The sequence below is a fragment of the Balaenoptera acutorostrata genome, chromosome 20 (genome assembly GCF_949987535.1).
Source record: "Balaenoptera acutorostrata chromosome 20, mBalAcu1.1, whole genome shotgun sequence".
Classification (NCBI taxonomy): Eukaryota; Metazoa; Chordata; class Mammalia; order Artiodactyla; family Balaenopteridae; genus Balaenoptera; species Balaenoptera acutorostrata.
The window spans coordinates 56,158,669-56,185,272 of NC_080083.1; the positions used below are offsets into that span (position 1 = coordinate 56,158,669).

A 26,604-nucleotide genomic window follows, 5' to 3' on the forward strand; every position below is an offset into this window, starting at 1 on the left:
ATTTTGAGGTTTATGCCAGCTAACAAACCTTCGCAAAGTTTAACCGCCTTGTTTACACTTCTCTGTGAGCCTGTGAATGACTGAGCTCTTCCAGGAACACAGGAGAGCAGACTTGACCTTCACTTGCAGGCTCTCTCCCAAAGGAGCATCAACAGTGGCCGTTTTGTTGTTGTTTTTAAGAAGTAATCATTAACTATGCTTCATGTGGCACAGAGCAAATGTTTTCAAAAGACATCATGATTTCATGTTAAGAAAGCAAATCAGGGTCACTTCAAAGAGGGAGGTAGAAGCAGAGAAAACAGAAGAAATGTAGCACATTTCCCTTTTCTTTCCCCCTTTCTTAGTTAATAATAATAATAGCTAACATTTATTGAACACTTACTGTTTGCCAGGCCTGGTTGTTCTAAGCTCTCCGTACGTGTTCTCTCGTGGTGTTCTCACCCTAACGAGGAGGGTCCTGATTTGACAGATGAAGAACAAAGAGACACAAAGAATTGAAACAAAGATCGCAAAGCCTGGAAGTGACTAAATCAGGATTTGATCCCAGCAGTCCAGCTCCAGAGCCTGGGGTCCTCTGCCCTTTCCTGCTGGTCAGGTCAGGTGCACTCAGGACCCCTGCGCATGTCCTGTCTGTGAGTCTGTCTAAGTAGATCATCAAGTGAGGTTTGTGAGATACGGAGAGACAGCCATCCGAAAGTAGCCAGCATGGCCATGACATGTTCTCCTGAGTGTCTCTTGACAGAGTCCACATCTGGTGTGTAATTCCACCTGCCGACCTGACCTGGGGAGTTTGCCGTTACCGCACATCAGCTTGTTTAGGGGAAGGCCCATCGATTGAAGGTTGACCGGTCGCTTGAGTTCTGCAGAGCTGACCTCTACTCTCTAGTAACGTATCTCGGTGTCGGTAAATGGGCGTCAGGCTGCAGAGGAAAGAGAACAGCCTTATAAAGCCATCCAGCAGCTTCAGGCAGGAACAGCACCTCTTTCCAGAGAGATGGGGACAAAATATGTTGAAATAAATTGTTAGATTAAATTATAAATGCCATAGACTTCCTGGCTTCTGGGTCTTGTTTTTCCTGTCATTTCTGAACGATCAGACTAAGATGAGTACCATTCAGTTATCGCTCAGCCTGTAGTTTTTACTGGAGCTGATCTCCCACTTAGGATAATCCATCAAGGTCAAATGTATTATCAAGTCTTCAGGTCAGATTTAAAGAACCAGAGTGTGTGTATTTATAGAAGGATGGTTGAAGAGAGGTTGGAATCAAGATTGGAAGTTTTACGTACATTAAACCCTTTGCAACCTTGGCAAGTCCATCACTCAGGCTCTCAAATTACCCACTTGTAAAGGGGAGGCAGTTCTGACTTTATAGGAATGTCATGCTTGAAAAATGCGTTGCAACTGCTGGATGCAAAGAAGTATGGAGCAATGTTAGCTGCACTCACTAGGCTTTCAGGTTGGTTTTTTCTGCAGTTACTGATAGTTCTGGGTGGAGAGAATACCCACTGGTTTTTTTGGTTTTTGGTTTTTGTTTTTTTTAATTTATGGCTGTGTTGTGTCTTCGTTTCTGTGCGAGGGCTTTCTCTAGTTGTGGCAAGCGGGGGCCACTCTTCATCGCAGTGCGTGGGCCTCTCACTACCACGGCCTCTCTTGTTGTGGAGCACAGGCTCCAGACGCGGAGGCTCAGTTACCCACTGGTTTTTAAGCAACTGTCTTAAGTAGTGAACAGGGCTTCTGAAGGCCTTTCTGCCCTGGTCCCTATACAGAGGAGATAAGATGGTTGTGTTTGTACATCACAGTTGAGTAAAGGCCATTCCTCCCCTTCTTAGGTGGCAGAAGAGCTGGTGCTGATTTTTTTGGTCCTTTATTGCATTAGATCTTATTTTGTTGAGGTAAATTACTGCTAAAACTCTAAATTATTTAGAGGCTTAGTGACCTTAGGATTGTCAGATATCAAGTGCTCTCTTGACTCTCCCGGAGCTCAGATCTCTCCTGTCATGTGAGAGGAAGCAGCTGAGTTTTCGTTGGGCCCCTAATACTGCACATCCTCTTGTGTGTTTTGTCGCTTCTTCCTCACGCTCCCTGCAGCCAGGCTGCACAGCTGGTGTTAAGAGCCAAGGCGCACACAGGTGGGCTTTCCTTCTTCCTCTCATAGAGATGTACCCCAAAGTTGTGCTTAAATCCAGTTGCCATAAACTGAACCCTTTTATTCACATATGGGCAGGGAGAGCAAGTTAGTTAAAAGAACTTGGCGATATATCCATTTATGAAGCAGGATTTTACACACATAGAGCTTTGTGTTAGCCATGGTGCTGTTTATTCATTCTGTAAATATCTGTGAGTCATATATTGTGCTCGCAACTGGGAATGCAAAGGTGGGAAGGACTTGGCTCCCGCCCCGAGGAGCTCTGGCGGAGTGGGGTGGGCAGATTGCCCCTGACGGTGATGGATCGTGGTAAGTTCTCTGAGACAGACAGGGCCAGAGTAATCTGAAAGCGCAGGGGAGTGGGGATGCCCTCCGCCCAGGGAACTGGCTCTGAGAGAGGAGTCTTGGAACCTGGAGGGATGAGCAGGACTTCCCAGGTGGAGACTGGGAAGGTCATTAAGGCAGAATTAACAAGCACTGCGAGGAAGCACAAAGATGCAAAAGTGCACATCGGGCTTCCAGAATGGCAGGTAGTCTGTAAGGACTGGATCGTGAGGGATGTTGGTGGGAGATGAGGTTGGAAAGACAAACTGGGCCCGTGTTCGAAGGGCTGTGAATATTGTACTGAGAGCTTATACTTTTCTATGGCAGTAGAGAAGGTCGTAGTCATGAGTGCCTTTGCCATTGACTAGCTTTGTGGTGTAGGTTAAGGTATTGGCCATCACTGAGCCTCTGTTTCCCCATCTATAAAAATACCCATCTTGGGAATTCCCCGGTGGTCCAGTGGTTAGGAATCCACGCTCTCACTGCCGCAGGCCTGGGTTCAATCCCTGGTCAGGGAACTAAGATCCCACAAGCCACACGGTGCAGCCAAAAACTTAAAAATTAAAAAAAAAAATAGTTTAAAAAAATACCATCTTGGGCTTCCCTGGTGGCGCAGTGGTTGAGAATCTGCCTGCCAATGCAGGGGACACGGGTTCGAGCCCTGGTCTGGGAAGATCCCACATGCCGCGGAGCAGCTAGGCCCGTGAGCCACAACTACTGAGCCTGCGCGTCTGGAGCCTGTGCTCCGCAACAAGAGAGGCCGCGATAGTGAGAGGCCCGCGCACCGCAATGAAGAGTGGCCCCCGCTTGCCACAACTGGAGAAAGCCCTCGTACAGAAACGAAGACCCAACACAGCCAAAAATAAATAAATAAATATATAATAAAAATAAGTAAATTAAAAAAAAATACCATCTTGCTGGAATATTTTAAGAACTCAAACAATGACAACTATTGTGATTTGATTTCCATTTTAGAAAGTTAGCTCTTTAAATCAACTCACAGTGTAGAGTGAATCAGAAAGGGAGGAGATTAAGGAGACCACTTAAGAGGTCGTAGTTTTAGTTAAGAATGAAAAGTACCTGAACCAGGATAGAGGCATTAAAAAATAAGGCTGGTGCAGATTCAAAAGTTGTGGACAGGGGCTTCCCTGGTGGCGCAGTGGTTGAGAATCTGCCTGCCAATGCAGGGGACACGGGTTCGAGCCCTGGTCTGGGAAGATCCCACGTGCTGCGGAGCGACTATGCCTGTGAGCCACAACTACTGAGCCTGCGCGTCTGGAGCCTGTGCTCCGCAACGAGAGAGGCTGCGACAGTGAGAGGCCCGCGCACCGCGATGAAGAGTGGCCCCCACTTGCTGCAACTAGAGAAAGCCCTCGCACAGAAACGAAGACCCAACACAGCCAAAAATAAATAAATAAATAAATAAATAAATAAGATTATGGCTACCCACCTCTACATAATCAAGTTTAAAAAAAAAAAAAAGTTGTGGGCAGTCTGAGTTGAGGGAAGGGGAGAAGTTAAGGCAGAGGACACGGAGGAGCAGCCCCTGGGGGCAGCTACCACTTAAATGGGATGCTCTGCACGGGTTTTGTCTGCAGGTTGGTTTGTACCCAGGCCCCAGCGTAACCAGACCGGTTGGTCACAAGTAGCCCGGTATCTACTGCCTTGGAGCCTGTATTCATCTGCCCAGGCTGCCGTAACAAAACACCACAGGCTGGGTGGCTTAAACAACACATACTCACTTCTCACAGTCCTGGAGGCTGAGAAATCCAAGATCAAGGTGCCGGCAGACTGGGTTGCTGGTGAAGGCCCTCTTCCTCACTTGCAATGACTGCCTTCTTACTGTGTCCTCACATGGCAAAAAGAGACTGGGAGTTCCCTGGTTGCCTAGTGGTTAGGATTCCGGGCTTTCACTACCGTGGCCCGGGTTCAGTCCCTGGTTGGGGAACTGAGATCCTGCAAGCCTCACGGTGTGGCCAAAAAGAAAAAAAAAGAGAGAGACTGATATCTCTATTTCTGTTCTTATAAAGCCACTAATCCTGTCTTGAGGGACCCACCCTTATGACCTTATCTAACCCTAATTACCTCCCGAAAGCCCCATCTCCAAATATAGTCACATTGGAAGTTGGGCTTCAACGTATGAATGGGGGAGGGGGACATGAGTCCATAGCACAATGTAAAGTCCATGGAAGGAGTGGGCCTCTTTTCCGAGTGTGTGTGTATGTGTGTGTGTGTGTGTATTAGATTGGATTTTTTGCCTTTTGTCTGCTATCTTCTTTCCTTCTTCCTTCCTTTATAATTGTACTACAACTGTTTTTGTTTTGGGCATTCAGTTTGGCAATATTTAGTAAATTTTCAGCTGTGACCCACCTATTTCACTTCTGTGAGTGTCCATGTAAAGGAAAAACATACTCCTGTGTGTTTCCTCTGCTCTCAGTATTCTACTACAATGCTGATTCACTTTTTTTAAAATTTATTTATTTATTTATTTATTTATTTAATTTTTGGCTGCGTTGAGTCTTCGTTTGCTATGCTCTGGCTTTCTCTAGTTGCGGCGAGCAGGGGCTACTCTTCATTGCGGTGCACAGACTTCTCCTTGCAGTGGCTTCTCTTGTTGTGGAGCACGGGCTCTAGGTGCGCGGGCTTCAGTAGTTGTGGCAGGCGGGCTCAGTAGTTGTGGTGCACTGGCTTAGTTGCTCCGTGGCATGTGGGCTCTTCCCAGACCAGGGCTCAAACCTGTGTCCCCTGCATTGGCAGGTGGTTTTTAACCACTGTGCCACCAGGGAAGTCCCCTGATTCACTTTTTTTTTTTTAATTAATTAATTTATTTTTGGTTGCATTGGGTCTTTGTTGCTGCATGCGGGCTTTCTCTAGTTGTGGTGAGCAGGGCCTACTCTTTGTTGCAGTGCGCAGGCTTCTCACTGTGGTGGCTTCTCTTGTTGCAGAGCACGGGCTCTAGGCACGCAAGCTTCAGTAGTTGTGGCACACGGGCTCAGTAGTTGCGGCTCACGGGCTCTAGAACACAGGCTCAGTAGTTGTGGCGCACAGGCTTAGTTGCTCCACGGCATGTGGGATCTTCCCAGACCAGGGTTCGAACCCGTGTCCCCTGCATTGGCAGGCAGATTCTTAACCACTGGGCCACCAGGGAAGTCCCTCCTGATTCACTTTTGACACCACACACTGGGTTTTCCACACATCAGGCAGGAATTGTTAAATAAATTATAGTGTGTCTATACTATGAACTGGTATTCAGCCAAAAATAAAGTAGAGCTGTATCCACTGAGGTGAAAATATATCTATGACCACATCGTTTACCAAAAAAAAGCAAGTTCCTATATATAATGTAGAGTCTGGTTTCATTTCTTTATTTTATTTTTTTAATGTTTATTTATTTATTTGGTTGCACTGGGTCTTAGTTTCTGCAGGCAGGCTCCTTAGTTACGGCTCAACGGCTCCTTAGTTGTGGCATGTGAACTCTTAGTTGTGGCATGCATGTGGGATCTAATTCCCTGACCAGGGATCGAACCCGGGCCCCTTGCACTGGGAGCTCGAAATCTTAACCATTGCGCCACCAGGGAAGTCCCTGGTTTCATTTCTGATAAAAATAACAGTGTATAAAAATATATGCGTACATTTATGTTGATATTTACAGGTGCATAAAAATACATGAGCACAATGCATTTTAACCTATGACGGGGTAACTCTTGGGGGTGCATCAGTGAGGGGAGGTACTTCCTTCATATTCTTCTATGTTGTTTGAATTTTCCCCAGTGAACATGTTTTCACTTTTTAATTAAAAGCATTTAATTTTTTTCTAAAAATAGAGAAGGGATTACTGCTGAGCACAGGAAGGAAATAAAATATATAGAGGAGAATATATAGAGGTAGGAAAATTAAGGAAATTCATAGAATAATGGTTAATTTTTTTTTTTAATGAACTGCAAGAAGGGTGTGGTCTGCTGAGTGGTTACGGGCTTGTGGAAAATGAGAAAAACATCAGAATAAGCATGGGGAGGAATGGAGCGTCAGCCTTTGGGTGTCAGGCTGCGATGGCTCAGCCTTAGAAACGTCAGATTAGGCGTGGATGTGGCCTGCTTTTAACAAGCTGAGAGTAAAAGAAAACCCAGATTATAAAAGAGCTAAACTAGGGAATAAATATTCATACTTTTAAAAAAAATTTATTTATTTAATTTATTTATTTTTGGCTGCGTCGGGTCTTTGTTGCTGCTTCGTTGCTTTTCTCTAGTTGCGATGAGCGGGGGCTATTCTTTGTTGTGGTGCACGGGCTTCTCCTTGCGGTGGCTTCTCTTGTTGAGGAGCACGGGCTCTACACGCACGGGCTTCAATAGTTGTGGCACATGGGCTCAGTAGTTGGTATGTAGTTGGTAGTTGGTATGCGAGCTCCAGAGTGCAGGCTCAGTAGTTGTGGCGCACGGGCTTAGTTGCTCCGCCACATGTGGGATCTTCCTGGACCAGGGCTCGAACCCGTGTCCCCTGCATTGGCAGGCAGATTCTTAACCACTGCGCCACCAGGGAAGCACAAATATTCATACTTTTTAAATGCTTTAAAGCTTTACATAGCTTTACGTAAGGATTTTTTAAAAACAGCATTTTTATAATACATGTCTCCGTACTTCTGGGCTCTCCCCAGAGGTGACCACCCTGCTCAGTTCAATAAGTGATCTTCTCAGTCTTTTACTTTCAGTTTTTTAAAAAATTGTGACAAAATACACATAACGTAAAAGGTATCATCTTAACCGTTTTAAGTATATAGTTCAGTACATTGACATTGTTTTACACCCAGTCTCCAGAACTCTTTTCATCTTGCAAAACTGAAACTCTGTCCCCATTAAATACTAACTCCTCCTTTTCCTCTCCCCCTAGCCCCTGGCAACCACCATTCTACTTTCTGTCTCTAAGAATCTGACTACTCCAGGACCTCATCTAAGTGGGTTCTTACAGTATTTGTCTTTTTGTGACTGGTGTATTTCACTGAGCATAATGACTTCAGGGTTCATCCATGTTGTAGCCTGTGTCAGAATTTCCTTCCTTTTGAAGGCTGAATAATATTCCATTGTATGGATAGAGCACATTTTGTTTATCCATTTATCTGTCAGTGGACACTTGGGTTGCTTCCACCTCTTAGCTGTTATGAATAATGCTGCTATGAACATGAGTATTACATGCAGTTTTTAAGGCACACGTGCACACCAGTATTGGCCTAGAGAAGAAATGACCATTCAGTTTTAGGAACTTATTTTAATGAAATTATTGTAGGTCTTCAATTTTGAAATTTAACTTGTTTTTATATCCTTCCCCCCACAAAAAATCCTTATTCTCTATTTATGTTACCTTTTAATTCTTAATAAAGATGAAGAAACCATTTCAAATACCTTCTTCTAGGGAAAGTTGCTTCCTGACACTTAGTGAATAAATATCAAATACATAAACAAAGACTATTTTGCAGTGCACAGACAACATCCTAGTCATTTTTCCAAATACCGAGAGAATATAACCAAATTGTAGATTTTATTCAAGAGTTAGTTTCAACTGTCTCTTGACTCCAGAGGTAACATGAAAAAGCTGGTTACTTTTACATGCAGAGTAGGATAGATTATTTTTTAGGTAAATGAAAGCATAAAATATGAGACTTAACAGTATGTGTAACGTTAGCTCCACCTTTGGATAGTAAGTTATAACATAAAAAAGACAACTTTGGAAGCTAGTTGGTTGGGTCCAAGCGTTTGCTACTTGGCACTAAGAAGAGGATTTTTAGTGGCTTCTGTCTTAGTTTTCCACCCTGAGAACTCTCTTTTATGGAGATGGGTTTCTGTAGTAGATGGATCATGGGATGGACAGGGGTCCCATTGGTATGACAGAGGCCAGCGAGTCACACTATCCAGGGCAGCTACACTTCATGCTGAGGTCCCAGTGATGAGAGGGGGTGCCCCCAAAGAAGTCAAATCAGCTGATAGGACTGCTCCTGCCATATGTTCCGTTTTTTTTAAATTATCTTTTCTGGAAACAAAACCCAACTGCTTTTAATTTACTTTCTATTGTTGTTTTTTTTCTTTTCACTTTTGTCTTGTGAATTGTGAAATATTTATATGGAAGTATATAAAGCACATATCTACAGGTAAAGAAACTGCAAACAAACACCCTTGGACTCGCCACCCAGATCAAGAAATGGAATATCACCAGCACCTTAGAAGTCCGCCCTATGCCTGACCCTGGTCACATCTGCAGTACTTTGTTAAATAACAGCTTTATTGAGATATAATTCACCATGGCTTTCTCCATGGTAGTGTTACCATCTTTCCCTTTGTAGTTGATAAGTACCTTTGGGAGGATACTTTGAAACTGCTGCCTAGATTTCTTTTCTTTCTTTTTTTTTTTTTTTTAACACTCACTGTATTCTTTTTTTGTTTGTTTTAATATTTATTTATTTAATTTATTTATTTGGCTGTGTTGGGTCTTAGTTGTGACATGCGAACTCTTAGCTGTGGCATGCATGTGGGATCTAGTTCCTGGATCAGGGATCGAAACTGGGCCCCCTATATTAGGAGTGCGGAGTCTTAGCCACTGCACCACCAGGGAAGTCCCAGATTTCTTTTTTTTTTTTTTTAAATTGCTCCTTTCTTAACTAATAGGACGCTGCATATTAGATCTACTGCATTGCTTAGGGATATAAGACAAGGATCATGGTTCTGTCTGTCTGGTGTGTAGGCTGCAGGGTATAGTTTTATGGATTAGAGCTATAGAAAGGGGTTGTAATGTAACCTGAAATTATGAGAGAAAAGAAAAAAAATTCTCTGGAGAAGAAACGTTGCTGGAGAAGATGAGGAACAAGAACAGTGTTTAGTAGCTGTTGACCTAGTGGGTTACCTTCCCGATATAAGAATTTCAAAATCAATTTGGATTATAAAATTATGCACTGGGAGAAGAAAGGAGAGAAGGAGAAGGAAACAGTTTCTTCTCCGTTCTTATCATAATTTGGTTTCTGTCCTAGTTGAGAAGATAGTTTTCTTCGATAATCATGAGGCCATGCTCACGTTGATCTCCACCCCCCCAATTACACAAATCATTGATTGATTGACTCATTCAGTCATTCCTTCATAAGGGTTCATTTGACTGAACCCCTATCATCCTCCAGGCTCATGTTCAACACTAGAGATACAAAGATAAAATGAAATCCCTGCCTGAAGGAACTTACTTTATAACCAGGAGATGTGCACGAGTTGGAGGAGGGGCCGAAGAGCAAAGGCACAGAAGCATCTAACCAAGGTGACAGCTCTGCACTCCAGACGATTCAGTAAAACTAAAGTGTAGGGTCCAGAGGGTGCAGGTGAGACACAGCAAGAGATAAGGCTGTGGATCCCGGCCTAGACCAAGGGGCCTTGTGTGCCTTCCTGCAAACTTTGGACGTTTATCCTATAGGCATGGGGAACCATTCATGTGGTATAAACTGGGAGTCATTTAATATACATTTTGAAAGATCACTCAGATGACAATGTAGAAAATCAATTAAGAGATTATTATTATTCCTTGTGGGAACATAAAGCAGAGCCAGTTGTCCAGATGAGAGCTGATGAAGTCTGATCTCAGGTTGCAGTCGGAATAAAGAAGAGGGCCCTGATCCGTGAGGCAGAATCAGTGTTGGTAACCAACATAAGAGGCAGAGTCTAGGCTTTGGTACTCAGACTGTATCTCCCGGGCCCTCCCAAAGGATACGGCCAGCTCATGGGTTTCCCTGCTTTATGTGGCAGACCCATTCTAGCATGCCGGCTCCTCTAAACCTTTTGGTCTTTTCTTCCAAAGACTTCTGTGCCAGTTCTGGAATCGCTTAGTGTGGTCCATTGCTCTTCCAAGCTCCTAAGAGGCCCCCTCCCCCAGCACCTATGAGACCCAGGCCTTTGCCAGGGTGTTAATTTTGAGTCATGAGAGGATGTCCTCGTATCAGCAGCTCTTCCTCCTCCTGCTTTATATGCCACACCCATGACCAGTACCCTCAGGACCCACACATCCTTCCAGCTCCTGCAAACATGTGTGTTAGCCCGGTCCCCTGGGACGTTTGGAATAATAACCCCTCTCTTAGCCGGCCCAGCTGGCCCGAGTGAGTGATGCAGCCAGGAGGAAGATGGGGGCAGTCCATTATGGTAGGGCAAGCGTTGTCTTGTAAGAGGCTTGTCTTGTTCGAGACTGCTGCCATGGTCTTCAAGCAAGGGGGACTCCTCTATTTTCCAAGGAGAGGGAGTTGGCCACTTTGCGGGCCCAGAGAATCTGGGGTTCACAGTTTTCAAGTAAATAGTTACAGACATCCCCATCTCAGGCCTTAGAGTTCACCCCTTTCCATCAGGGCCCTGACTTTGACGTAGGAGACTTGCCTGGGGAGTTCAGCCTTCTTAGAGCTGCTACCCCTAAACATCAGGTCCTGAGCCTGAGGGAGGTAAGTGTTTTTAGGCTGGCTGACGGTCATACTCAGCTTCAAGTTGCTGGTTGTTGTGTCCGAGACTGTCTTTTTCCGTTTTCACTGGGCAGACGGTTCTCAACAACAGCCACCCAGTTCCACAGTCCTTCTCGTGACCATTTCTTCTGCACCTCCTGTACCAGAGACATTAGACCAGTCAGTGCATCCCCAGCCACAGGTTGCACTACTACAGCACCCCAGGGACCATCATCCCACTGATGGGTCCACGTTGCCATCTGGCTGGTAAGCGACCCACCCCCAGAATTCCACCTACTGAGTCCACTTCCGTAGGCAACTTCTGATGCCACCTGGTCTAAGGCAGACTCTGGAAGCAAACCTGCGCTGGAGATTCTTGTGAAAACTCTTTATTGAAGAAGTGCTCTTTGGAGAAGGGGCATAACGGAAGCCAGATGGGGCAGGGGAGCAAAACCAAGCAGCAGTGTGGTCTTGGCACAGACTTGCTCCAGCCTGGCCCTTCGGGAAAGCTCTGGAGTACAGCTTGTACCACAGAATCCCCCCATCTCGAGGACAGGGGGCTGGCCTTTTGTACCCCTCACCGTGCTGTCGTGAACATTCTATTGGGCTGGCCAAAAAGCTCGTTCGGTTTTAAGTAAAACTGAGACAGTTTTCATTTTCACGAAGGACTTTATCGAACAACGAACGTACTCACTACCCGAACGAACGCAATATTCTGTGTATTTTGTTCAGCATGTGTATGCGTATTTGTAGGAGTACGCCCACAGTTGGCAGTGCTGGGGCACACAGTATACTGTAGAAGATACTGCCAAACAGTTTTCCAAAGCAACTATACCAATTTTACTCCTATCAGGGGTGTTTGGAGTCCCCAGCACCTAGTATTTTCCATCTTTTTCCTCATTGCCATTCTGGTGGGAGTGCAGAATTAACTTCCATTTTCCTGATGACTCATGAAGTTGAGCACCTTGACATATATTTATCGGCCGTTTGAATCCTTCCTTTGCGAAATGTCAGTTCAAATCTTTTCTCTTAGCTGAGCTGCTTTTTCTTTCTTAGTAAGGAAATAATAAGAAAAACATGAGTCCTTTCTCAGATAAATATACTGCAAATATCTTCTCCTAGTCTCTGCTTGCTTTTCACTCTCTCTTTTTAAAAATAATTTATTTATGGAGTTCCCTGGCGGACCAGTGGTTAGGACTCAGTGCTTTCGCTGCTGTGGCCCGGGTTCAATCCCTGGTTGGGGAGCTGAGATCCCACAAGCCGCACAGCGTAGCCAAAAATAAAAAATAAATAATAATTAATTTATTTTTATTGAGATATAATTGACATAGAACATCGTGTTAGTGTGAGGTGTACAATGTGTTGATTTGATAAATTTATATATTGCAATATGATTACTACCAATGTGTTAGCTAACACCAGCATCAGGGCCCGTAATTATTATTTCTTTTTTGTGGTGAGAACATTTAAGATCTAGTCTCTTAGCAACTTTGAAGCTTATGCCTTTTCACTCTCTTCCCAGTATCTTTAGTTGAACAGAAGTTCTAAATGTTAATATAGTCCAATTTATCAGCTTTTTTCTTATATGGTAGCACTTTTTGTATCCTATTTAAGAAACCTTTCAAATACCAAAATCATGAAGATGCTCTGGTTTTCCTCTAATAGCTTTGTTTAACCTTTCACACTGAGGCTTGTCATCCATCTGGAATTGATTTTGGGGTGTGCTGTGAAGTAGGGGCCAAGGTTCTTTTCCTTCTTTTTCTTGTGTTTAAATTGACCCAGCACCGACCGTGGAGAAGCCCATCCACCCCTTTCTCACGGTACTGCAGGGTCGCCTTCGTCATCAATCAAGTGATGGTAACTAGTTTCTCCAGTGAAGAATCCACTTGTGTCCAGCCTGGGGGTGGGGGACAGAGGGGAAGGGGTTGAAAGTCTGACGGCCAGGTTCCAGGAGATGAGCGGGGAAGGGACTGTGTGGTCTCAGCAAGCCTCCGTATGGAGACCTTGACTTAGCCCTGTGTTTTCAAAGAGCTCCCTTGCCCTTGGCTGTGCCCGGTGTCCCTGAGACTGTCAAATCCTCTGATTGACTCTCTGGTAAACATCTTCTCTTAGAGAGGGGACAGGTGGCCTCCTGGCCACCTGGCGTCTGGGAAAAGATCTCAGAGTCGAAATCCTCTTCATTCAGACCTTCCCAGTCTCCTCTTTTGAACCTCAGTGTACCCCGCTTTTAGGACGACCCGCTGCCTCCAATTCCTAAGCCTTTCTGGGATTCTGGGCATAAATATGTTTCTGCTGTTTCGAATTTCAGCCTTTTCTGTTCTCCTAAATCAGTTTCCACTTGTCTGTGTGTGATACAGCTTCCAATTGTTTATTTCCTCTCCCATTCTCTCTGTTCTTATGGTTTTACACATTTTTTCTTCTTTTTCAATCCCTCTGCTGTCATTTCAGTGGGAATTCAGAAGGGAGCAGAAGTCAATACAAGTGTTTAATCTGTTGTGGGCACTGGGAGGCCTGTCATAAACCTTTGCATTCATTTCTTCAAATTTTCAAATCTGTGCTGATGGGAGCTGGGAAGCACTGTTTGACTTTAAATTCTCTATCATTTCTTCAAACTACATCTCAAAAAAAAATTTTTTTTTTTTTGTGGTTCCAGGTGTGGGAGGGGTGAATTTCCCACTCACAGGAGGGGCTCATCTGGGTTTGTTTTTTTTTGTTGTTTTTTTAAAATTTATTTTTATTTATTTATTTTTGGCTGTGTTGGGTCTTCGTTTCTGTGCGAGGGCTTTCTCTAGTTGCGGCGAGCAGGGGCCACTCTTCATTGCGGTGCGCAGGCCTCTTACTATCGTGGCCTCTCTTTGCAGAGCACAGGCTCCAGACGCGCAGGCTCAGTAATTGTGGCTCACGGGCCCAGTTGCTCCACGGCATGTGGGATCTTCCCAGACCGGGGCTCGAACCCGTGTCCCCTGCATTGGCAGGCGGATTCTCAACCACTGCACCACCAGGGAAGCCCTCAAAATTTTTTATAAATTTATTTATTTTTTATTTTTGTTTTTGGCTGCATCGAGTCTTTGTTGCTGCGCGTGGGCTTTCTCTAGTTGCGGCGAGCGGGGGCTACTCTTCATTGCGGTGCGTGGGCTTCTCATTGAGGTGGCTTCTCTTGTTGCAGAGCATGGGCTCTAGGCGCACGGGCTTCAGTAGTTGTGGCATGTGGGCGCAGTACTTGTGGCGCTCAAGCTCTAGAGCGCAGGCTCAGTAGTTGTGGCGCACGGGCTTAGTTGCTCCACGGCATGTGGGATCTTCCCGGGCCAGGGCTCAAACCTGTGTCCCCTGCATTGGCAGGCGATTCTTAACCACTGTGCCACCAGGGAAGCCCCATACATCTCAAAATTTGATAACTAACCCCTTATATATCTAATATGAAATATAAGATATAATATAATTTATTACATAGAGTAGAAAGGGAATGAGTAAGCATTATAATTTGGGCTTTGAAATTACAGGGCAAGGATTTTCTGTGTGTAAAAATTTTAAATTAAAAAAAAAAAGCTGTCATGTGACCTTGTATTGTGCTAGAAGGTAATTTGCAATTTCCCTCGCTCTCGATTTGCCAGGGAGCTCCTCATTGTCCCTTTTTTTGTATTTATACGTTCTCTGTACTCTGCTTCATGTTAGCCTGAAGTTGTGTAGGAAGCTCTTGAGTGATTCTTAAAGAATTCAGTAAAAGTTCAGTATTTTGCTAGACACAAAATAACTCACTGTGCGGTCAAGCCAAATCTGATGGGCTGGAAGAACATTCTACTGGAACTCAAGCTTTTTAGCTTAACAGAATTTTCTTATTAATCTATATTCTATTTCAGCTACAGTAATTTATGTTTTCTTTTAATACCAAAAGCTCAACCAAACCAGAAGGAAATCTGGTTGTGTCTTGTACCATAAGATCGTGGAAGAAGGAACCCGGGTATTTCATAGAGAGACAGTTTAAAATAAGAGGTCGTTGTCTTTGGATGTAGAAGAGCTGCTTCACAGCTCACGAAGACGCGTCCTGCTCTCTGTAGAGCTTGTGAAGTCATCCACGCTGCAGTGAATGTTGCTGCCCTTCGCACCCATCAAACCCTGCGTTCTCCCCTCCAGATATACACGAGAGGCTCATAGGGCAGCTGAACATATGGTGATCTGTGCAGAGTTCAATGAGGCCTTTGGCTATTTTATTTAAGCATGGAAAGAATGTGTCTTGTCATTCTGGAAAGGACAAAACTGCGGGGATGGGAAACAGATGAATGGTTGCTAGGCACTGGGGGTGCAGGGAGGGGTTGGCTGCAGAAGGTAATGAAGGAGCATTGGGGGTGATGGAAGTGTGCTGTACCTTGTTTACAATGGTGGTTACAGAGCTGTATGCATTTGTCAAAATGCATAGAACTGTACACTAAAATGGGTGAATTTTACTGGATGTAAATTACACCTCAATAAACCTGACTTAAAAAAAAAAAAATGGAATGTGTTGGAAAGAAGGAGTGGTTCATAGACATGTCAGTGCTCTCTGTGGCCTGGTGTCCATGTGGCCCAGGGAGCCCCTGCTTATGGCCATGTATCAACAAGAGGCGGTGGACGTGTGCCCCAGACGCCGCGTGTGCACGTGGCAGTGGGGGGGGGGGGTCAGCATTGCTTCTGCATCAGCAGCCCTCAGCCAGAGGGGTCAATCCTAGTACCCCAGCAGCAGGGGAAAACTATAATGGAAAAGAATATTAAAAAACGAATGTCTATAAGCGTAAAATGGAGTCACTTTGCTGTACAGAGATTGGCACAGCATTGTAAATCAACTACACTTCAATAAAAAGGTAATAAAATAAAAAACAAAAAACAAATGGCAATCTGTTTTTTAGTTATTTTGTGAGTATTAATTGTGCCAACCTGCCGTTTAGGGCAAATATCCACAATCCAGATGGTCACCATGGACACCTGCTGTGCTCTTCTGAAGACCTTATTCATATATTCATTCTACACATAACCTATTTTTATCTTTTATGTGTGCTGGTCTTATCACTCTGGGTGATACAAAGATATCTCTAACCTAGACTTTGCCCTCAAGCTTATAATCTCGCAGGAAGCTCAGACACTATATACACACAAAGAGGGAAGTGATAAATGAAGTGTAGACAGAGCTTCCAGAAACTCTGAGAAAGGAACTTTACTTTGTGACATAAGTTTTGCTGACTTGGAAAGTGCTGCTAAACGCTTGAACTTTTGGTTTGTTGTTTAAGGCTGTGTTTCTTAACAAACCAGGGCACAAAGAACTGCTGCGGTTTTCAACAGTGAAACTAAAGCATCTGTGTTGTAGGAATTTCCTCGACATTTCTTTGAAACCTACTGAAACTAAGTGTGCACACTCTCACCTCTGTTTCCTGTTGTCAGGGTCCGCCCCAGCTTACGGGAAACTATATGTATTGGTGTTGCATTTCAAAGAAAAATTTGGTTAACTTTTTCAGCTTTTAAAGAGATGCATAATGGCCTTAAATTGTAATGAAAGTGTTCTTACAGAAGTCTATAAAAGTCAAAGACTTCTGGGTCAAATAGCCTGGTTACATGTAAGTAGCACCCCTGAGCAACACACTTATTTCACTCAACTAAAGTAGTAGCCCTGACTATTACAGAAATGAATCAGACATATGCTTTATCTTTAGAAGACAGCTCTGACAAAGCGAGCTTTGCGGTAAAGGTTGCTATAATTATAGAATAGAATGTAGTCCCATATTTTCCATTTATTAAAAATTTAAATGCTTTTAACGCCAAAGGTGCATATCCTCTGTTAATCCATACTGTTAAATATTTTTAAAAGAAAGAAGGGGAGAGGACTTCCCTGGGGGTCCAGTGGTTAAGACTCCGTGCTTCCACTGCAGGGGGCACGGGTTCGACCCCCTGGTCGGGGAACTAAGAACCCCGCAAGATGCGTGGCGTGGCAAAAAAAAAAAAAAAGAGGGAGAGTTAGCTCAGGCACTTAATAGAAGTAATGCAAATAGTAAGTACCAGTGGGTAACATTTACAGTCTACAAAGTTGTTTGACAGTTAACAGTTCAGCTGTTGTCTCCCAGCCCCAAACCACCCTCTAACCTGGGCTGGGTAATGCTGGGGCAGGGTCTCTTAGGCCAGGTTTCTCCACTTCCAGGCTCTGCCAACGGAGGGCGCCAGAGGGTCTGCAGGGCTGGAGGAAGAGAAAGGGTGGTACCCAGAGACCAGAGTCCCAGCTCCAGGGGGCCTCTAGGCTGATAGCCCCCACCTCTCCCCTTGATTCCCTCAGCCCCAGGGGTGGTAGCCGCTTCCTGAGGTGACTCTGTGTCAGCTCAGTGTCCCCTTGTTGTGTTTTGGTTCTCCGATGCCTGTTTAACCAGTTCGATTAAATTCTCTGTTAAAATACCTGGTGTGGTTTGTTTTCCTGACTAGACTAATACAACCTTTATTTTTATTTTTATTATTTATTTATTTATTGGCTGCGTTGGGTCTTCGTTGCAGTGTGGGCTTTCTCTAGTTGTGGCGAGCGGAGGCTACTCTTTGTTGCGGAGCATGAGCTCTAGGCACGTGGGCTTCAGTAGTTGTGGCGGGAGGGCTCAGTAGTTGTGGCTCACGGGCTTAGTTGCTCCACGGCATGTGGGATCTTCCCGGACCAGGGCTTGAACCCGTGTCCCCTGCATTGGCAGGCAGATTCTTAACCACTGTGCCACCAGGGAAATCCCTAATACAACCTTTAATCTCACAAATTATAAGGTAGCTATTATCAAGCACATTTTACTGGTGAGGAAGTAGAGGCTTAGTAGAGCACAGCAATTTGTGTAAAATTGCACAACCACTAATACAAGGGCCAAGACCTACACCTTCCACTTTGGGATCCTTTGCTCTCCATTTCCTCTCAGCACTTTTCTTGCTGAACTTTTTTTTTTTTTTTTAAATACTTAACAGAAGAATTGCAAAGGTAGTAGGGAATTCCCGTATTCCCTCCACCCAGCTATCTCTGATGTTAACGTCTTACACAACCATGGAGCATTTATCCAAACTAAAAATTAGCATAGGTACATTACTATTTTTCAAAACTACAGATTTTATTAGGACTACACCGGTGTTTCCACTAATGTCTTTTTTTAGTCCCAGTTACCTTTGGTTGTCATGTCTCCTTCGTTTCTTCCAATCTTTAACAGTTTCTCAGTTTTTCCTTGTTTTTCATGACCGTGACAGTTTTGAGATATACTAGTTAGATATTTTGTAGAACTCCCATCAATTTGGGTTTTCTGATGTTTTCTTGTGATTAGACTAGGGTTATGGATTTGCGGAAAGAATACCACAGAGGTAAGTACCCTTATTACATAATATCAGAGGCACATAACAGTTCATAACATATTCCCAGTGATGGCAACCTTAATCACTTAGTGAAGGTGGTGTCTGTCAGGTTTACCCACTACAAATCTTTCTTTTTCCATAATTTATTTGTTTAGAAGCCAGTCACTAAATCCTCTTGCTGAACTCTTGACTTCCCACTTAATCCTGGGGCTGTGCTTTCTTCGCGGATTATTAAGTAGTGCTTAAAGAATCTTTGAATTGGCCAGGCTGAGAATTATAAACCTAGGAGCCAGACTAACTGTGTTAGGAGATATGACCATGTATTGCTTCTTGGGAAATTATTATCTGTTGTGCCGTCTTTGTTTTGCACTACGTTTAAACTTGGAACTTGGCTCTTTTTAGTCTCAGAAAGCTTATGGTTAATGCTACAACACCTGTTTTTTTCTTGATGAACTGGAATCACTTCTGACAAGCCTGGAAAGATGATCAGAAGCCCAGGGTCTTAATAGCATGCAGGAAATCAGTAAAAAGAGGAAGAGCCATAGAGAAATGTTTGCTGAGAATAGGAAAATTGGAGGTGTTGAAGGATGTGGTTAAAGGCATGAAGATTTACAAGGATGGACTGAGAGGTGATAGATGACTGGTGGAGGGACATAGAGATGTCAGATAGGAGGTCAAGGAAGGGATGAGGACGGAACACAGGATGAGAAAGAAGCCAGTGACGTGAATCAACCTTGGGATTGGACTCTGTGCATGATATATTGTAAATATTTGTATTTTGTCTCTGAGATTCACCATCTAGAACATAAGAGTTATACTTCTAGCTCTAGATTTCATTACAGACAGACTTTAAGTGAGCTTAGACTTTAATGTATTTAATATATATTTAATATGTAAGCCAAAGAAATTAGTTCAGTTGGTTTATATAACCTTGGCTACTCACTGCTATTTTTTTAAATTTATTTTTGGCTGCGTTGGGTCTTTGTTGCTGCGCGTGGGCTTCCTCTAGTTGTGGCGAGCGGGGGCTACTCTTCATTGCGGTGCGTGGGCTTCTCATTGCGGTGGCTTCTCTTGTTGCAGAGCACAGGCTCTAGGCACGCGGGCTTCAGCAGTTGTGGCGCGTGGGCTCAGTAGCTGTGGCTCACAGGCTCTAGAGCGCAGGCTCAGTAGTTGTGGTGCACAGCCTTAGCTGCTCCCTGACATGTAGGATCTTCCCGGACCAGGGCTCAAACCCGTTTCCCCCGTACAGGCAGGCGGATTCCTAACCACTGCACCACCAGGGAAGTCCTCCGCACTGCTATTAAGGAGTGAGTAAAGAATAATCAGCCCTCAAGACTTTTGGAAGCTTAGCAGGGCAAAGTGAAACAGATTGGTACCTTGTTAAATTAGCTGCAAATTACAGATCTTTTTTTTCCTTAAATATTTATTTATTTATTTTTGACTGCGTCAGGTCTTAGTTGTGGCACGCGGGATCTTTCATTGCAGCGTGTGGGCTTCTCTCTAGTTGTGGCGCGTTGGCTCTGGAGTTGTGGGGTGCTGGCTTAGTTGCCCCACAGCATGTGGAATCCTAGTTCCCCGACCAGGGATCGAACCCCCGTCCCCTGCATTGGAAGGTGGATTCTTAACCACTGGACCACCAGGGAAGTCCCTACAGATCTTAATATTAACAATTTAGAAATTAAAACTATCATACATATGCTATAGGTTTTTATTTTATGCTATTTTGTTCTAATTATGCGGGGTTTCCATATCTCATGATGAGCTAACCAAAATAAAATCTCATTAGGGTTTTTGAGTTACTAATGGCCTTCTTCCTAGGCCTAGGGCTGTATCTGCAAATAGGTAGCTTAGCCAAAGAAACTGACCTTATTACCTGGGCTTAGGATTCTGTATTTGATTGGCTTATAAACTTAACTGTTTCTGTATTTCATACTATTCTTTTTCTGAAGCTGAGATTCCTAACATAGCAGACTTCAGAGCATATTTTTTTTAAGATTTTTTTTTTTTTTTTAATTTATTTTTGGCTGCATTGGGTCTCAGTTGCGGCACGCGGGATCTTCGTTGAGGCGTGCGGGCTTCTCTCTAGTTGTGGCGTGCGGGTTTTTCTCTTCTCTAGTTGTGGTGCACGGGTTCCAGAGCACGTGGGCTCTGTAGTTTGCGGCACGTGGGCTCTAGTTGAGGAGCGTGAGCTCAGTAGTTGTGGCGCATGGGCTTAGTTGCCCCGTGGCATGTGGGATCTTAGTTCCCTGACCAGGGATCGAACCCCCGTCCCCTGCATTGTAAGGTGGATTCTTTACCGCTGGACCACCAGGGAAGTCCCTCAGAGCATATTTCCTTCCAGAAATATGAGATGGAGACTTGAAACTCTTGTAATTGATCTTGGCTCTTACAGAGATAGTTTTAGGGGCAGTATATTTCAGGAGGGGCACAGGTGGGCAGCTTGGAGTTTTTCAACTTGAAGACTAGCTTACAGTTTTTAGTTTTTAAAATATAGACTGAGGAAGACTTCTGTCCACTTGCTCTTCTTAATAACTGGCCTACTGAAAACGCCTCTGTTAAATAAAATGACTGGAAAACAAACTAATACTTGGTGGCATTCGAACATTCATATGCTTCTTTGGAAAAAAAAATATATGTTATGTATTTTTTTTTAATTAAAAAAATGTTTTTAACATTTTTATTGGAGTATAATTGCTTTACAATGGTGTGTTTCTGCTTTATTGTTGTGTATTTTAGAATACCTGTTTTGGCTGATACTGGTGCTTTGGGCATATTCTTTACCTACAGTATTAAGCATCTCAAAATCTCTTACTTAAAACTGGATTCTTATTTGTGAGCTGGGTTACCAGTCTCCTGACCAGATGAAATCTGGAAGTCAGGCATCTAGAATGGGGTGCTGGTCTGAAAGGAGTCGTTTCTCTGACCATTAGTCATTATTTACCAACTTGCTGGAGGGAAAAGATGACAGTGTCTGCTTTACTAAAAGCACTTTTTTCCCTTTTAACTCTCCTTAAAATTAGCTGGTGTTAGGCAGAACCCTTTGTATCTAAAAGCAGCTCATCTTCAGAAAGATACTTTTATTGTAGAAGCACAGGATGATTGGGTAGTGTTTTAGCCCGATGGGAGGGGCTTTCAATCAGGGGAACAGGAAGTTGAGTAGGTTTCACTTGTCATCAAAGCAGCACACATAGCCCTGGAGGTGCATTTGATGTCAGAGTGTACGCAACCTGTTACCCGGTCTGAGTACTCCTGAACAATATGAGTCAAGACCCAAACCATAAGGAGAGGGAGAAAATGGGTCTGTGATGGTTGTTAACAGAGACCAAGGCGATTTTGTGATGGGTGCTTTTCTTTGCAGTGGATCTTTCATGCTCTTGTTACCAAAGAGAACTGGTTAACTGGGCATACTCGTAGTAGGGTTTAAATATTTTGGAAAGATCAACCTTAGAGGTGATGTCATATAGCCAGGACATTGGTCCCGTGTGCGCCCTGCCAGGGGACCCAGCGGAGGAGTTAACAGACTATAAATAGACTGCCATCTTGGATGGATTCCTTTGGTAACCAAACCTGAACACAGAGCATCTTTGAGTTAAGGTCATCATGTGACACCCTCGTGGTATCTCCCTCACATCTTTGATTTGAGTGAAAAAAATGTCTTTTCACATCTTGTCAGCTTTGTGGTCACCAGTCTTTCTACACGGGTGATTGACTCCCCACGAGGATTGGATGGAAAATTAGTGAAAAGGGGTTTTACTGCTGTAAATATAGCTCATTGACGTTTTGGTGGACAGCAGGCACAATACAGTCTGTCCCAGGGCTACAGCTGGTTAAATAGGCAAATTTGTATTCATTTCACATCATTCAACCAGAGTAAACTGTTCTCCCTGACGTGGATCTAAGAAAATGTTATAAAGTATCACAAGTCTAAATATATCCACTGGTAAGTCTTGGACGCACTACATAGCTGAGAAGAGGGGAAGTAGAGAAAGCTGAGAAAATAACCAGGCATCAAATAAAAAGGAACTGAATTTTAAATATAAAAACCCTAAAATCTATAAAAGCAAGAGCTTATGTAAATGAGTGCTGTAAATGAGCTATTCATATGATCCCAGATGTTGATTTCCATATTAACTATTATTTATTTCTCTGACACAAATATTACATGACTGCTATGTGTAAAATGAGTACTTTTCTCTTTTAGTCATAAATTGCCTAAAAATAATTTCCTTTCTCTTCAGAGGCAGATTTTTGGCATTTGGGGCTTTTTTCTTCTTAAGTAAAAACTGCATTAGGTCATATTCGTTTGTTTTTCTTTTGCATACCCCCCCCTCCTTTTTCCTATTAAGTTTCCTTTCAGGGAATGTTTATTGCATCATTATTTGTAATATTGAAAACTGGAAGCAGAGCAATGTTCATTGGTAAAAGATTAGTGAATACATGATGGTCTGAGGTAGACGTCTCTAAAAAGGAACCAGGGATCCTTGGAGACATGATCAATTCCAGGGAGGGGACAGAAAAACACAACATGAACCTGGAATATCTTGTGGTGCCAGAAAGTAAGGAAGTGCTCAAAAAGTGATGGGGCAAGTCAAAAGGACACAGGAGCCAACTGAGGGAGTTCCCAGTGGCCAAATCCAGGATGCTATGTGTGTATATGATCAGGCCTGAATTTAATAGCAAATGTTATCAAATTATGTACCTTAAAAAAAACACTTTTTATTGAAATTAATTATTTATTTTTATGAATGGATTATAGTCCCTTTTACAGACTACTGGGAATTACCCATAATTTACAATTGAAGTAAGATCCTTTAATCTCGTATGCACTGGGACCATATTTTCTACAACAAAAATGTGAGTGCAGTCATAGGGGGAAGTTTAACAAAATACTTGAAATTAGAATGGTTAGAAAATCTAAGATACATGGTTGATATATACATACATATATATGTGTGTATATGAATATATAGGTATGTGTACCTCGCCACACACACACACACACACACACACACACACACACACACACACACACACATCCATATCCATATCCGGTCTATCTAAACCGGCAGTTCCACATTTGGCCACCAAGTGGCACTTTGCTGGTGTAAGGAAAACGAACAAGGAAACTGACGAACACCAGGATAAAAGGTCAAAGAGGCGCTAGCTCTGTATTCATACGAGCCTTGATCGCCAACCCCCTGGGGTCCATTGAAAGAGTTCCTCTGGCTGAGTGGGTACTATACTCCCATCCTGGGCTTGAGGTGCTTGGGATTTAAACTATTCTGAGATTTAGGCTTATTTCAGTGCGGACACAAGCAGGCCGGTCCTGGGCTGGGGCGGGGCGGCGGGGGTGGGGGGGCGCTGCTGGTACCTGAGTGCAGGGCGCCAGATGCAGGCTCTGTTGTGGGCCCCTTACAGGTGGAACTAAGAGAGGCGTGCCTGGTCCATCACCGAATCCAGGCTAGCAAAGCGCTCAGGGTATAGTGAACGTGTTGAATGAATTGGTAGATGTCTTTGTTCTTTGAAAATAATTTAGAGGAGAAACCACCGTGCTTTAGGAATATCTATCAGTAACACATATTGAAGCATCTTGGGCAGAAGGTAAACAGTGATGAACATCTCCCCTGCTTCTGCTGGCAGTGTTCTCTGACGTCACACCCTGAATGTACCTTTGTGTCTTCTACAGGTGCTGTTAGCTCTTACAGACAAAAGGAATTTGTCATGCAGTGCTCCAAGAAAGCTTTCCTCTGAGAAGACCTTAGATACTCCTGTTAAAATTTAAAAGGAGTGTGGCATTAGGTATGCTTTTGTATGTACTGCTGCCTAAGCATAAGGGTGTAATCCAGAGAGTTTCGACCAGCCTCTAGAACCTGAACAGGATTCGGTACCTTTTGCAGTGATCGTTTAACGTTCAGACTCTCTCTACACTCTACTCAGGTACCTGGAACACTCCTGGGATCAGAACAACGTGTAGCCTTGCCCTGCTGTAGCCAAGGCAGCTGCAGGACAAACAACGTGGCTTTTGGATTCAAATCCTGGTTCTGGGTTCAAATCCTGATTCTGCTACTCATAGCCCTGAGACCTTGAATAATTACGTGAATCTTTTGAGTCTCAGTTTCTTTATCTGAAAACTGGGGGTGTTAATACTGATATTCTTCATTTATCCAGTCAGCCAACATATTTCTTGAGGTCCTCCTTCATTTCAGACTCTCCTCCAAGAGCTTACAGTCTGGTGGGCATGGCCGACATGTCTATTCGTGTTTAGAATATTAAGTAAGAATGTATCTAAACCAGAACTCCATGGTAGTGATGATAGCACAGGACATGTGAATGCATTTGCTGCCACTGGACCGTGTGCTTAAAAATGGTTAAGGTGATACATTTCATGTTATGTATATTGTATAAATTAAATAAAGTAAAATGAAAATAAAGTCTAAAGAACCCAGCATGATGCCCGGCCCATAGTAAGTTCTCAGTAAACGTTTCCCTATGTTCTCTTTTTTCATGGATGGGCGTTGGCAAGCTGTCATTGCAACAGTTACCCAAATTTTACCCCATTAAGAGGGCTTTCTTCTGGCAGCATTTCTGCTTAGATGAATAGAGTGGAGGGACCTGAGCCTTAATTCTCTGTCAACATATTACTGACCCGGCAGGTTTGGGCCACAAGTCCCTGAGCAGACCCGATTTCGTTCTTTGCACACTAGTCTTTATAAGCCTGTATTCATTATGAAAAGTGAAAGAGAATTCTGGAAGCTGTTTTTAAGGTCCTTCATAAGGTGGTGAGAGTTTATTTACTCCAGGATGTTGTCTGAGAAACGGGAAGACGTCTCCTAAGCCCATACTGAGCTTGAGGCAAGAAGTGAGGATACGGCTTGCAGAAGACCTGTGGGTCCTCCTCCATCTGTGCGCCTGGCGGCATGTTGTGTGCAAGACAGAAAAGGCCACTTCTTCCCGTTTACTGGCCTAGTTGTGCCAGGGCGCTTGCATCTGAGAAAAATAAATTCTGTCTGATCTTTCTTGTCATCACTCAGTCCCTAATGAGGTACAACTGGGGCTGAGAAAATTACGGTTCCAAGGTCATAAGAAAGCAAGTGAAAACTGTGGATGTGAACTGAGAAACGGTTATTGCTGCTGTTCTGAGCACAGTGGATGACTGGTGAGCGGCTCCTTCAGGGCGGTGCTTGGACCCGAGTCCGTCCTGACCTTCATCTCCTTCGGTCCCAGGAAGATGTTACTTTGCTTTCATGTCACACGTATCTGTTAGCATAGTAGTGAAATCTCTGGTCTTGAATTGAACTAAGATAACTTTTTTTTGCTCTAAATATAATACAGTAATGGTGAGTGTGTTAAAGAGGTACTGTAGGCAAACAAAAAAGTTCATCAGTGCCTTGCTAAGAAAAAAGAATGAACAAAGACATAGGTTAGTGTTTTCAGATCTTTTAATAAATGGTACTTCAATCCCTTCGTCATCTCTAGGTTAAGCAGCTGTATCCAGGAGCATCTTAGAGAAAGATGGAGGTAGCATGTGTTCAAACCTCAACTCTTCTCCCTAAAACTTGTGGGACTTTGGAAGGTGTTACTGAACCTGTTGCTATGTCAACGTCCTTATCTGCAAAAAGGGAACAACCATCTCTCCCTCACAGGATTGTTCCAAGGATAACTAAGATAATGTATGTAAAGAGCTTAGCATAGTGCCTGGCACCTAGTAAGTGCTCAATAAATGATCATTTTAAAAGCGAAGATCACGAAGAAGCTTAGAGTCACGGTGTGCTAACCTGGCCTAGAGAGATAGGGGAGGCGACTCTAAGAGCAGAGTATTTTCTTTAGCTTGCCTCTGTTCCTGCTGTTTCCTCTGTCTTGCCTGTCATCTCTGAATTTACAAATTACGTTTATCCTTCAAGATCCCAGATCAAATACCACCTCCTCCATGAAGCCTTCCGGATTACCTCAGCCAGAAGCGATCACTTCCTTTATCGTTGCCCTTTTTGTGGCATTTCTGTTTAGTGTTACAGTTATTTGTGTAACTATATCATCTTCCTTATAATGCTGCTTCCTGAAAGAGCAGTACCTTATCTTTTCCACTTTAAGTCTCTCTTTACACCCAGCACTGAGTGTTGCCGGTAGACTCTGATTGGGTACGTGAACGGCCACTAAGGCAGAAGCTTTGGTAGGTAAGAGCCTACAAACAGGATTAGTTTCTCCTAAACAGATTTTCAATGGTTTTCTTTTGGCGGGGCAGAGGGTAAAGAGCTAAAAATGTAAGTGTGGATTTATTATACTATAAGGATAGTTTATATATATAAACAATTGATCCCACGGATGCCTTTCCCTGAGCAGTGAATAACTTGTGTTCCATTGCCAGTTACC

At 43.6% G+C, this 26,604-nt stretch overlaps 1 protein-coding gene across 4 annotated transcripts in view; it reads left to right on the top strand.

Annotated features, from left to right (window-relative positions):
- The window catches only part of RNF157 (ring finger protein 157), an 82,361-nt gene that overhangs the window by 24,806 nt on the left and 30,951 nt on the right, over positions 1 to 26,604 (top strand). The window lies entirely within an intron of this gene.